Raw genomic sequence first — 13673 nt, 5'->3', positions numbered from 1 at the left:
TAATATATTTTATTTCTGTTAAAAGATTCTTTGTGAGGATCAATCCAGATGTTGATACCAAATGCACAGCCAAAGTCAGTACAAGCTGCAAGATGGGAAGTCTTGTCAAGAGGAAAGTAGTCAGTGTCAACTCCCGGATCACCACCTTCCTCAAACGACTCGCTGAATTTGAATAGAGGACTTCCAACTAGGTAAGCATTTTACCAAATGTTTATTATTTTATTGTCTTTTCCTCCTATCTTGCATGTTCTGACTTTACTTTAGGCTTTTTAATATGATTTTAATGATTATTTATAAATGGCATGTGATTCCTACACAATAGCCCTTTAGAGTAGCCTGCATCTTTTCTGTGTCCGTGGTAAAAAGTGGATGTCGCTGCATCTCTTACTAAATCACAGAAATGTTTAAGTGTGTAGTCGTTTAATTGAGGTGTTTTTTTTTATACTATGCAGTTTTCAGTTTATTAGGCACGCCTTTGCAGTAATCCATCAGCACCAACAAAATGACTAAAAAGATTGTTATGACATGTTGTATTTCATCGTCTCCTTGGGGACATTTGCAGGGTCTCAATACAGTACATAATCGTTTGAATTAGTGAAGACTGACTGACTGCTTTTGCCATAAACAATCCAAAAACCTGAAGTGAAGCCAGTCCTGCCATTCTTTATGCAGCTTCTATTATCACTTCAGTGTAATTGATTTTTTTTAAACAAATTATCAACAATGCTGCTTTATACCAATGGTTTTATGCATTTGGACATTGTCACTTCAGTTTAATTTGTCAGCCTTCCTGTTGATTTGAAAATGTAGATAACTTCCTGACCATCTCATGACCTCCCACATTTTCTGTCTTATTCTTTACAGTTCAGCTTCCACAAGATGGATCCCACTGATTTTGTTTGACAAATGGAATAAAAGTTCTTCTAATGTAGGAAATGCATCTGATATAACAATATTTATTGATATGAATGCCTACCATATAGTACATTATCGCACTTGCACTGTTACTGTGATGTATTGTGTAACAGAGCACATTTAAGCTACTGTTAACTGCTTTCTGACAATGCAGCCTCTGCTGGTTTTTAAATGAAGTATATTCTATATTTTTTAAAAGTCAGTCTTTAATAGTTTATGGCTGGTACTTGATGCACACATGTTCATGTTGCTACATACATGTGCCATAAAAATATTGACATGACCTGTAGTGTGTTCTATGGTTTTGTTGTTTTATAGCACATTGTATATTATATTGTGACATTGTTCTTTATGACATTGCGAATATATAAATGGATTTTATTTCAACAAATCTGCTGAAAATAAATACCTGTTTTTATTCACAGTACTTGGACTAAAATTTCTTTTGTGAAACTTTTCGGTTTATGGTAAAATATTCTTGTATTAAAAAATGTAAACTTTAATTTACAGTAAAACTGACATTATGTTGTGAAACAAGTTTACAGTAGACCAGCTTTACTATAAAATACATTTACAGTTTTATGCTATAAACTACATTTACAGTAAAGCAGTTATAACTGTAAATCACACTCACAGTAAAAATTAACTGTGAAATATCATAACAGTAAAGGTACTGTAGAATGGTGATTACAGTAACTTACTGGCAACACTGTTGCCAGTAAGTTGCCAATGAAGTTACCGTAGAATGGTGATTACAGTAACTTACTGGCAACACTGTTGCCAGTAAGTTGCCAGCAAGTTACCGTAGAATGGTGATTACAGTAACTTACTGGCAACACTGTTGCCAGTAAGTTGCCAGTAAGTTACCGTAGAATGGTGATTACAGTAACTTACTGGCAACACTGTTGCCAGTAAGTCGCCAGTAAGTTACTGTAGAATGGTGATTACAGTACCTTACTGGCAACACTGTTGCCAGTAAGGTACTGTAGAATGGTAATTACAGTACCTTGCTGGCAACTTACTGGCAACACTGTTGCCAGTAAGTTACTGTAATTACCATTCTACAGTACCTTACTGGCAACAGTGTTGCCAGTAAGGTACTGTAAAATTACAATAAAAAGTCTAACAGTGTAGACTTCCTGGCTGGCAACACTTAGGAATTCAAGTTGCGATAAATGAACTGGAATTAAATTATCTATATCCGATGAATTAACAGTCTATCAAAATGATCCAAGCCGGATTGTTTAACGCTGCAAAGTGTAGCAAAAAGCAATCGTACTTAAAGTTCTTTTGAACATATCATTGCCAATAACACTCTTCTCAAATGGTTATTACATTTTCCTAATCTTATGTAGAACTTTTTCTGACTGCTGTGTTTTGTTTAGACCTAAAAATATTAATTAATAAATAAGCCCTTTGAGTAGTTAATTTGAACCAGAAAAATATCAATATCAGTCATTGCATGTGCTTGTTATTACATTTTAAACAACCCGGACTCACAGAATATAGCGTGAAAAAACTTGTCCTAACTTTTTATAATTCTTATTATTCTCATTGTACTGAATAATGAATAATGAAACAGCAAAAATTACTTAATTTCTAGGTTTTACTAATTGTTATTTAAAGCTTTTTGACTCAAGCTACTATCACTTATTCATACAAATCAGTTTTCAGCTTACCGTTTCTATGAACACGCTCTGCCTGAAAAACTTTCAAAACTGTTTTCATTGCTTTGCCTAATTCTGTACCTTCATTTTATAGCTAACAAATGCATTGCTTGTTGCTGCCATACCTACAGATACCAAAAGATTCAGGCACTTTGTCCCAGTCACAGGTGATTACCTTCATCATCATGCTGCAAACTGTCTCCTATTTATTGTGAACTGCTGCTTACAGATAAACTTTAGCCAGTGCTTTGTTACTATTGATTTTCTACCTCATGAGTTCCCCGTTTTATATATTTATCAAAGCAATCCAAATTGCTAAGCTTACTAAGGAAGCTTAAGCCACTAATCCGCTGTGACTTTTTGTAACGGTTGCAATAACAAAGCAGTGACTAAACCCTGTTAAACATGGTAATGAATAGGCATTTACAGGAAGCACTAAACATTTTTTAATTTCTAATATGCAGCATGCACCAGATTGAAAGGGGAGTTTACTACATGTGCTCTTTATTATGTGACACCTGCCTACTGTTCTTTGAGCTCTTGATTGCCTAGGTGTGTGTGGGTGGGTGTGCGCGTGTGTGTGTGCATGTGTGGGGGTGACTTTACTACGTAACTTTAGTGTCTACCTTCAGTCCAGTACACTTACCCAAGTTATCACAAAACCTCCCTTACGTTGAGAAGAGCAGGTTTCAATCATTCAAGAACAGGTTTGTGTTAAAGTCATTTTAATTTCAATGAAAAAAATCTTTGTCATATCATTCCGGATAATAACAGGCTCAGCAATCCTAAAACTGATGCTCCTCATGTTCTCCGACAACGATGCTGTAGTCTGAGTTTGTGTCTGGGTTTTAATATCACTATTCCATACGATGCTATTCAACACTTCACAAAAAGAGGAGCACATCACTAAAGCTCTGCTGAACATTTCCTCCACACATGAGAAGAAGGTTTCTGACCTCTCAGCCCGAGGAGAGGGCTGAAGAGAACCGAGCTGTAGGCAGAAACAGCATGGGAAATGCAAATTGCAGCTAGAGGCCTAAATCATTAAGGTATGCTGAATATATTCTGCAGAGTGTGTGAACGATCACAGAATAAGCAGAAGCGCATGATGAACTGACTTCTTGGAGAAGCTTACAGCCACAAAAAAGACTAATTTGATGTTGGCTTTGCCGTGCGGTGTAAGGTGCAAAACTCATTTTCTGATAATTTTGTTAATTGCTGCAGTTTTGGCGAGTTTAAAAGCCATGAAGTCCATTTTTGAAGCAGGCTGTCAATGTTTTAGTCACAGAAAAAAAACATATCTTGAAACGATTCCAGTAGTTCAGCAATGTTTTTTTTTATTATGTAGCTTGTCTACATAATAAAATCTTGTGTTAGTGAAATTCAATAACACAAGTCATGTGTGAAACAGATTTGTCTTAATCAAAAGAAGATGATATTCTTAAAAAAAACTGGATAGATACTAGAAGGAAAAAAAAATGCTATCCAACTTCACAATTGTCATGTGTATTGTTTCACCTGCTGTATTTTTAAGCACTTAACACGAGGGTAAAACGGAAAAACATAACCCTTTATGAATAAATACAATCCCTCGATCCTCTGTTGTCTGTCACTTGATTGAGAACAAAGTCAGCCTGTTTCTGAGACTTGTCTCTTATCCTTCCTTCTCCTCTTGAGTCTGTAGCTCTGTGTCTAAGCTGACAAAGCAGCACAGGAAAATAATCCCTCAGACCCAGGAGCAGAAAACACAGCATGGGGGGGAAATTATTGATTCGGTGTCATGAATTGGTAATGGTGGGGATGCATCTCACTCTCAAACAAAACCGTTATTTTTCTGAACTTTCCTGTGCAAGTTGTCTGTGAAGAAGACATACAAGGAGATGGAACTGACAGCTACTCAAGATGATAAAACTCCTCGAATGGGTTTTAATTTGTCTGTTTCCATGTTTTGGCTGTAAAAGTGTTTAAAGACTCATTTTTCACAGCAGTCTGCTATCGTTGAAGGTAAGTTGATGAGTTCATCAATTTACAAAGAAAAAAATTTTTTTTTCATTCCTGTAGCAAACTAACTTTGATTAATTACTATTCTGTTTCAATGGTTCAAATTGATTTAAATTACTTACATTTAAGGATTTGTGTCGGAAGAAACATGTTTTTTCTGCACTAAACATGCTCTCATTGTGAGTATAGGACATCTCAGACGCTGTGCCTATGACATGCACAGCCTTTAATGTGAGGAAACACCTTTGCCCCTCATTTTGTTAGCATTTAAAGCCATTGTGAGGGCGCTCTGTTGGGTTATGTTGCGTGCCTTAAAATCGTCTTGTTTTTTTGGAGAATGCTATGCAATGCTGTTGACAGCTGAGTGTTACGGTGCAATGAGCAGGGTCAACTCACCCAGCAAGTGCTGCTACTTGGTTTTCCTTTGAGTCATCCCCAAGGACTAACATGCATGTGCCTAATTAGAGCAAAACAGCCCAGTCGGCAGGTGTTGGTAGCAAGAAAATCAACAAGAAAAGACAAGAATGCTCTTTTCTGCGAGGGCATTCCCCTCCCCCTTTTCTGTGTGTGTCTCCTTTTTATATTAGAAAGCTTTTTCACATCAATGCAATTTTTCCCACACCTACAGACTTCCTGGCATGAGAGTTGTGTACATTAGCAGGTGAGTTAAGTGCTTCAAAACACCTCACAGAGATCTGGAGGTGGAAGGTAGGAGGCTACAGGGGGCCTTTGACATTTTTCACAGCAGGGCTCGGAAATGGAATCTGTGGCATTACAGAAACAGCTAAAACTTCATCCAAGGATGCACATCTACAATATATTGCACACCTATATATATATATAGGAACCATTTCTGTGGAAATAATTGTTAAAATACCATTGCAAGCCCATTGAATTTTCTTGTTGTTAAAGGTACTGAGAACAATATCTGTAAATTAAAAGGACTTTGAAAGAGAACAAGTAAAGTAATGTCATAGCAGCGTCAGCTATAACAGCCAGAACTATAATTCTGGTGGGAGAATCTGGTTGCTAGGGCAACAGTGCATCGAGCATTGCAGAAGTGCTTAAATGCATTTTTGATGAGAGTGAACAAAATGGTGTAAAGTAGGTGTATGAAGAGCAGCAGTGTGGCAGCTTTCTCGTATAAACAGCAGGATTGCAGAATTGGCAGGACACTCATGCAGTTGTATGTCTGACAAGTTGGGAAAATCCCAACATCGACCCGTTACTGTTATATCAGAACCACTTCATCATTCATCAATAATAAATAGCAGGAGGTAATGAGAGCAAATCCAATATGTTAATAAGAAAAAAAAAATAAAAATAATTGGCACACATAGGGGATATAAAGGGATTTAAACTTGTGTTGCCACTCTGAACATCACCTTCCCACTATCAGGCCAACCACCAACATTCTTTCGATTTAGTGGTTACCTGAAAATTTATACAGATCAGGACACCAAAAACACATCCTAGTCTGTCATCAAATTCAATTCAGTACATCAAAGTGATGTTACTGTTTGACAAAAAGGCTTGATTTAAAATGAGTGAATGTGGCAATCATGAGCAAAAAAAAGGATAAAACATAAAGATAAAAACATATGATTTAGTAGTTTAACAGGATTACCATAATAGAGGAGAGAATACAAAATAAAACGACTGAAACTGCAGAATACGCATGTTGAAAGGTCCTATATTCTCAGATTCTGTTAACTTTTGAGACTTTTCAGACCAAACTTGTCAAAAACTCTGTGCAGCTGTGCAGTGTGTGTTGCTGTCACACTGCATCCCGTCTTGCCTTGAAACTGGAATCGAAAAAGGCACATTGCATATATATATGAATGTGAGGAAGTGAGGAATGTGGATTTTGTGAAACACTTAGTCCATTAAAGTGCATGTGAAACTTTTGAACTCCTGTTCTGAATTGTGTGTGTGCATTGGGGTCTGTAGTTTGGAATTCAAAGTGTTGCGTTACGTCGGACAGAGTATGTCACCATTTTGTTTTATGTATTGATTGATTTTTTTCATACCTGATCATCAATGGACTATCTGGGAATAAACTGTTTGAAAGCTCAGCAGGTTGGATAAAGAGCATAACACTTCAAATACGTTTTACAAAACTCCAGCAGTGAGACACATTGCAGCTTTGAAATACTTTTTGTTTGTCTTTGTTTTGTTTTATATTTTCAAAGCATAACATTTACCATAGAAACTTTCTTAGCTGATGTCCAGTGACGTAAGCTTCATGGAGATAAGAAAGTCACTGTTAATAAATAATGGTAAGTAACAAGGAGTTGTGACTACCTTACTTGACTTTGCTAGAAACAACATAATAGGATTTGATTGACTTCTAGCCCTTCAAAAGGCGTCTTAAGACTGCTAAAAAGTGTAATAAATCAAAATTTATTGTCAAAATAAACACTGAGATTTATTTATTGATTGGAAAGAACAACTTTGTAAAATAAATCTAGCTTAACCAGAGGATGACAAATAAAACCCAAAGACAGCACAGCGCGCCACTGAAAGACAATCCTTCTCCAACCAACGACTATCTAAATCAAAAACACACTTTCTGCTCTTGATGCAAGAATTTTTATGCAATCAATTGCAGTACAAAGCCTATAATTCAGACAAGAACAACTTGATTTATTTCCACATGTAAACAACTCCTTGCATCTTTGAGAACCCTGTCATTGCAAGTGTGAAGGATTTTTATTTGGTCAAACTGCAAAGAGGAAATTGACAACAATGAAGGCAAATTTCTCAATCATGGCTGCAGGTACGCGGATGTGCAAGCCCTTCTCTCTTTTATTTTTTAAAGCTCATCAAATTTAGAGCTCAAAAAGCAATAAAAAGTCTGTAGCATATTTCTCCTGTGCAAGAGTAAGATGTTGTTAGTATAATCCCCACACCTGCACCATTCAGTAAAAGGTTTATTCAACTACTTGATGATTAAAGATTAACCTCCTGCTTACATCTATCCCAAAACACCTCCAGTATGAGACGGCCTATAACTTGCGGTAAGGATGGAGAACGTTTCCCAGCAGCAAAGATAAAGCTTCTAATCCTTTGCTTACAAAAAATAAAAGAAAAACTGAAATTGCAACTTGATGCTCCAGGATAAGTACTGTGTGCAATATCTAAACAGAGTGATCTACTTTAGGCTGTTTTGAGGCCACATGGCGTCCCACATGGCCCATCCTTCACTTCTACAATTCAGGAAAAAGTACAGGGCTGTGATAAGTAGCTCAAAGGTGTTTTGCTGTTTATTTGTGCTCTCTGGTTGAATTGTAGACGCTCTAAGTAGCTTATCTACAAACTGCCCCAATCTGGCCACAACCCCTCCCACCCACTGCTGTCTTGTGTCTTCAGATCACACTTCTCTACTGCTGCCCCCGTCGTCTCCTGTCTGGTTTCTCTTCCCCCTGTCCTGATTTGTTGTCCCTGAGGGAATGGCCATGACTTGGCCACGGCACTACAAAATGAATTTTCTTTGGTTCCCATGTTCTTTCCTGCAGCATCTTTGAATGCGTTCAGACTGGGAATCCCACCGGTCATTGTGCTAGATTCATTTACAGTGATTGAGGTAACCCAGTTCAGCTTCTTTCTAAATTTTAGATCTCGGCGATCTAGTTTTTTACGAGCAGTGACCAAAGTGCAATAGTCTGGGAAATGCTGCCAAAGTACTAATTCCCCTAAAACATTTCCACATTTTGTCAGGTTACAACAACCCACTTCACTGTTTTTTTTACCAGGATTTTATGTGATAGACCAACACTGATAGGTACTTTTCCTTGAACCTAAATAAAGAACCACAGACAACGTATATATGAATTTTATGACAAAGCTTTTGCAAAAGGAGAAGTCTCCGAAACAGCTTCTCCAAGCCGTTCAGAGAGAGTTCTGATCTCCTTCCACCCGAGCTCCTGTTTTATTGTCAAAGAAAAACAGCCAAGGGGCAGAGGTCGTAAAACATGTAACCTAATCAATCAGCAAAGAACAACAGACATTCCTGACCTCCAGGTCAGAAGATAAACAGACATTCCTGTCCTCCAGGTCAGAAGATAAACAGACATTCAAAAGAACACTTTAAACAGACTGAATTTTAACTAAAGTAATAACAAAATGATAATACCGAAAATTCTCTAACATTCCCCCCTTTTTATCATTTTACTATGTGTATAAACTTTATGCAAAAGCTAAGCATAGAAAAGAAAAAGAAGAAAAAGACCAATAAATGCAAGATTTTTTTTTTTTTTTCTAACCTAAACAGAAAATACAATGAATAAATGGAATATAATGTAATAAATGAAAAATAAAAGAAACAGCAAAAATCAAATGCAGTTTTTTCTTTCATCCAGAACACCACTTGTTTTCACAGTTTCGGTGTAGGAGTCATGCAGCAAATGAAGTCATCTGTTTATTGATTACAGAAATTCATCATTGTTCAGAAAATCGTCAGAAACTTGGAACAAGTCATCTTCAGTCGTCTCATAAGACTGTTTTAAATCTTCCAGCTCATATAGAGCGTCAGAAATAGTTCCTCTAGTTCCTGTTTCATCAGGCACATAAATACAGCACGTTGGGCCAATGATCTTACAGACCCCTCCCTGAGGGGCAGTGAGGAAGTCCAGGACAACACGATTTTGCATAACCATGTTTCTCAGTTCAGCCATTTCTTTCATAGTGCCATTGGCCAGTTGGTATGTGATGTTGATTAGTTGATAATCCGTACCTGTTTATCTCAACGTGGTCCCGAATCTCTCCTAGACCAACCCACGGAAAAAGGCTTTGCATGAATTTTTTTTTCTTTTCTCCGCTCCAAATCCGAATTCCCATGGAACTCCAGTATGTGTTGTGAGGCCTCCCCATCTTTTGACCTCTGACGTAACTGTTCGTTTAGAGCGGGTGTATAGATCATTCTGTGCTTTCCTGATGAACGCAATCGGGTTGATCAAAGGAACCACAGCACACAGTCCTCCCCAATTTTTCGGCAGGAACATATACGCTTCATTTCCGCATATGAAGTACCAGTCTGCCAACATCCGGGAGCCATAATCTCCTGGCACTATGTCGCTACACAGTGTTGTCTCCTGTCTCCTCTTTGTCTTATGCGTGATGTTGAAACTCCTCTCCTGAAGCAGGTTGTCACAGTCTGGGTTGTCCTTCCAGACTTTGCAGCGTGGAGTCGTCTCTTGACCCCTGCAGGCTGTGCAGGTGATGAAATCCTGTGTCGGTTCGCAGTAGGTGTAAACTGTGTTACACAAGTTCCAGGGCACCGTCCCTAGAACAACATGTCCATTATTATAAACACAGTTCCCTAGAGATCCTGGTTTGGCTCCTGCCAACGAAATGATCTCTGGTATTTTCCATACAGTTTGTTGAGAAGATGAAAAAGGAAGTACATCATCTGCGAGTGAACAATTTAAAGATTGAAATAGGCTTTGCACAGCCTCTCCCATCCGGAGGTCAACTGAATAGTCCTCCTCATGTGGTCTGTCTCCTCTTAGGGGTGAGATACGCCGTGGTATGGTGCTTAGAACATAGAGACACATCTGTTTGTCGTCAGTAATGTTACCTGGTCGTATACCTGAGTTATGTATGGAACCGGCAGCTGCGCACACACGTATCAGTTCACAGCATGTCCCTCATAAGCGGTTCTATTCATCAGTTTCCACCACAGTCATGCGGATGAAACTGGAGGGAGGATGTGTCTGCTTCTCTCCTTATCCTGTTGAGAGTGAGACCACTCCCTCTGCAAAACAGTTGACATGCTGCAGTCACAACACAGTAGAGGATCCACCTGGCATGTGAAGACCCCATTGCTGCTCGGCGTGCAGGGATGTCAGAACCCCCAAACTAAAGGAGTGAGAATCTTAGCGTTTCTTCACCGGGTTCCAGACGAACTACAACTATAATGTAGCCCCCCTGCTTACCCCGGGAGCTTTTAAAAAGCTCTCCTTCCTCTCTACTCCGACTTTAGGGATCAAACACTCTCTGCAGCTTACAGTGACTGAGATGTATCTAGCTGGGTCTTTCAGCAATCTTTACAGCTATTGGTGTGGTGATCAGTGATCAGCACTTGGAATGGTCCCTCCCACCGTGGACTGGCCCAGTTCTTTCTTTTTATGACTTTGACATAAACCCAGTCTCCTGGCTTGATGGGAGGGGTTTCCTGTGGGAGCAGAGTCAGAGGGCAGTAAATTTGCATTTGACACCTCTTTCTGTCTTAGAGTCCTGATCATAATCTGCTAATGTTTGCTCCTCATCTGCTTTCTGTAAATCTGAAGAAAACATCAGTAATCTATATGGTCTTCCATGAATTATTTCAAATGGTGTTAGTCCATCAGCTGTCGGGGTGATCCTCATATAAAGCTTCACCAAATCTAAGCATTCAGGCCAGGCCCGGCCAGTATCTGCCATGCATTTTCGTAATCTGCTTTTTACAGTTCCATTGGCTCTTTCAATGAGGCCGGCACTTTGTGGTCGGTACGAACAATGATTTTTTAATGTCATTCCTAAATGAGTAGCCATATTTTGTATAACCTTGTTTAAAAATGTGGTCCATTGTCACTATAAACAGTTTGTGGGATGCCATGTGTTGGAATAATAGTTTTACAAATAGCCTTAGCTACTGTTAAAGCATCCACATGCTTTGCTGAGACTGTTTCAACCCATTTAGAAAATGCATCAATCATTACCAAACAATTCATAAGGCCCATTGTCTGGAATTTTTTTTTTATGAATTTTAAACCATATGTTGTGAAATGCTGTTGTATTATAGTTTCCATTCCCCCCTGTTGACACATGGCATTGCCCGTGTGTCACAATTGCTGCTGCTTTTAATAAAGATTTAGGAAGGACTGGTTTGTTATTGACTTGAAAAGTTTTATCATCATTAATTTTCGCACCCTTAGTTATCCACATTTGTTTTTCTGCTTTCGGTGCGTTATCCTGCATGTCTTTTAGCACTGCTTTGTCTATCATTTGTTGTTCTCCTTCAGTCTGTGCTGAGAAAGCTCCTTTCCCATGCTTCCCTGCTGCAGCTTCTTTAGCAATTTTATCAGCTAGCCTGTTCCCACTTGAAACTTAATCTTTTCCTGTTGTGTGAGCTGCGCATTTACATACAGCTAGTTTAGTTGGGAGTTGTATTGCTTGTAAAAGATCTTTAAGCAAAGATGCATGCGTTATTGGTCTCCCAGTAGATGTTGTCATTCCTCTACGCTCCCATTGTTTAGCAAAATAAAACAGTGTAGAAAAAACATACTGGCTATCTGTATACACTGTTAGGTGCTTGTCCTCAGCCAGTTCGCATGCCCTTGTCAAAGCAATCACTTCTGCTGCTTGTGCAGAGTGAGTGCTGGAAATTCTTTCTGCTTCTATTATTTCGTTCGGCAAAGCAACAACAGAATAACCTGTCTGGTTTTTACCCATAGGGTCCTTTGAACATGACCCATCAACAAACCAGACTTCTCCTATTTCTAATGGGGTGTCCTGTAGATCTGGCCTAGGAAGCTGCAAGTGCTCTGTAGCTTCTAGGCAGCTGTGTGGCGTTCCATCACATGGTAATGGAAGCAAAGTAGCTGGATTCAGAATCGTACACCGTTTTATTATAATGTGTGGTTGTGACAAAAGTGTCGCTGTGTAAGAAAGGTGTCGTGCTGGTGAGAGCAAATTCATTTTGCTCTGCAAAAGTAGAACATCTACAGCGTGTGGAACTAACAGCTCCATTTTGTGAAACAAAACTATGTCAGCCGACACGTTTACTGCTAACGCTGCTGCACAGACTGCTTGCACACAATCTGGTAAAGACTGTGCTACTGGATCTAACCTTTTTGAATAGAAAGCTAACGGTTTCAGCTTATCACCATGATTTTGTAGTAACACAGAGGTCATGAATCCATTCTTGCAGTCTACAGTTTGAACAAAGGTTTTTTTTTTTTTTTTATAGTTTGGAAGAATCAAAGTTGTTGCTTGCATTAGTGCTTGTTTTAATTCAACAAATCTTTTTTTCAGCTTCTGGATTCCAAGTTATTTTGTCAGTCATAGCCATTGGGGTGCTATGAATCAAATCCTGAAAAACCTGAGTTTTTTCAGCATAGTGTGGAATCCAGGCTCTGCAGTAATTACAAAGTCCAAGAAAAGACATCATTTGCTTCTTAGTTTCTGGTTTAGGTGCTTCAGAAATTGTCTCTTTTCTCGCTTTTTGTATCTGCTTTCCCTTTAGGTTTCCCAACCTATGGCTCGTGGACCCCACGAGGATCCTTAGCAGTGGTCCTGCTGTACAGGACTCAGAGTTTACTGGGACAAACTGAAATAATTTGTCTAATATTGAACATAAAAGCCTCTAAGACTTTCTTTTCTGGCTAGATAATATGTGAAAAGGGTTAGTAAGAAAGCAAGTCTTCATTGCAATAACAGTGTATAACAATAGTATGTGTGATACACTTATCTTTTGATGTCTCCTTTCTGTCCCATTTCTCCCTCCTCCTCTTGGTTCTGGCGTCGCTGGGGTGCAATCCTCTCTCCCCCTTCAACTCGCTCTGCAGTTTCTGGTGTTGGATCTTGAGTTGTCCAGACTGTCCCTCTGTCAATGTCCAAACATTTCACAAATGAAACAAGCATCAAATAGTTCAGTTTGTTGTCTTCGTCTCTGAAGCACATTATCTTTTCCTTCTCCACGCTGATATCAGGGAGTAGATCAGCGGAGATTGTAAGAGTTCAGTTGCATTTTAGTGTCTGGATGTGATGGAACTCTTCTTTGTCTTCTTGATCGGTGTCAGAAGCTGGTGATGAGGGAGGGACTTCATCTGATCCATTGCAGGACAGCTTCGAGTTGAGGTCAGAGGTCAGATGCACCGCAGCGAGGCTCAGACAGAGGAAAAAGAAAGATGCAAATAGGAGTCAATGAGGGTTTATCTTTCTTTTTGTGTTTTTTTTATTTCTAAATATCTCATGTATATCTTTTCTCTCTTTTGATTTTATAGTTTTAGCCACTTATTACCCAACATTATTTATATTTTATAATTCTAAATCATTTAGAACACATATAAACATGAAACATGTTAAACCTGTAATCTCTTTATATTC

Source organism: Gambusia affinis, linkage group LG01 (assembly GCF_019740435.1).
Source record: "Gambusia affinis linkage group LG01, SWU_Gaff_1.0, whole genome shotgun sequence".
Classification (NCBI taxonomy): domain Eukaryota; kingdom Metazoa; phylum Chordata; class Actinopteri; order Cyprinodontiformes; family Poeciliidae; genus Gambusia; species Gambusia affinis.
This window is presented reverse-complemented; position numbering follows the sequence as displayed.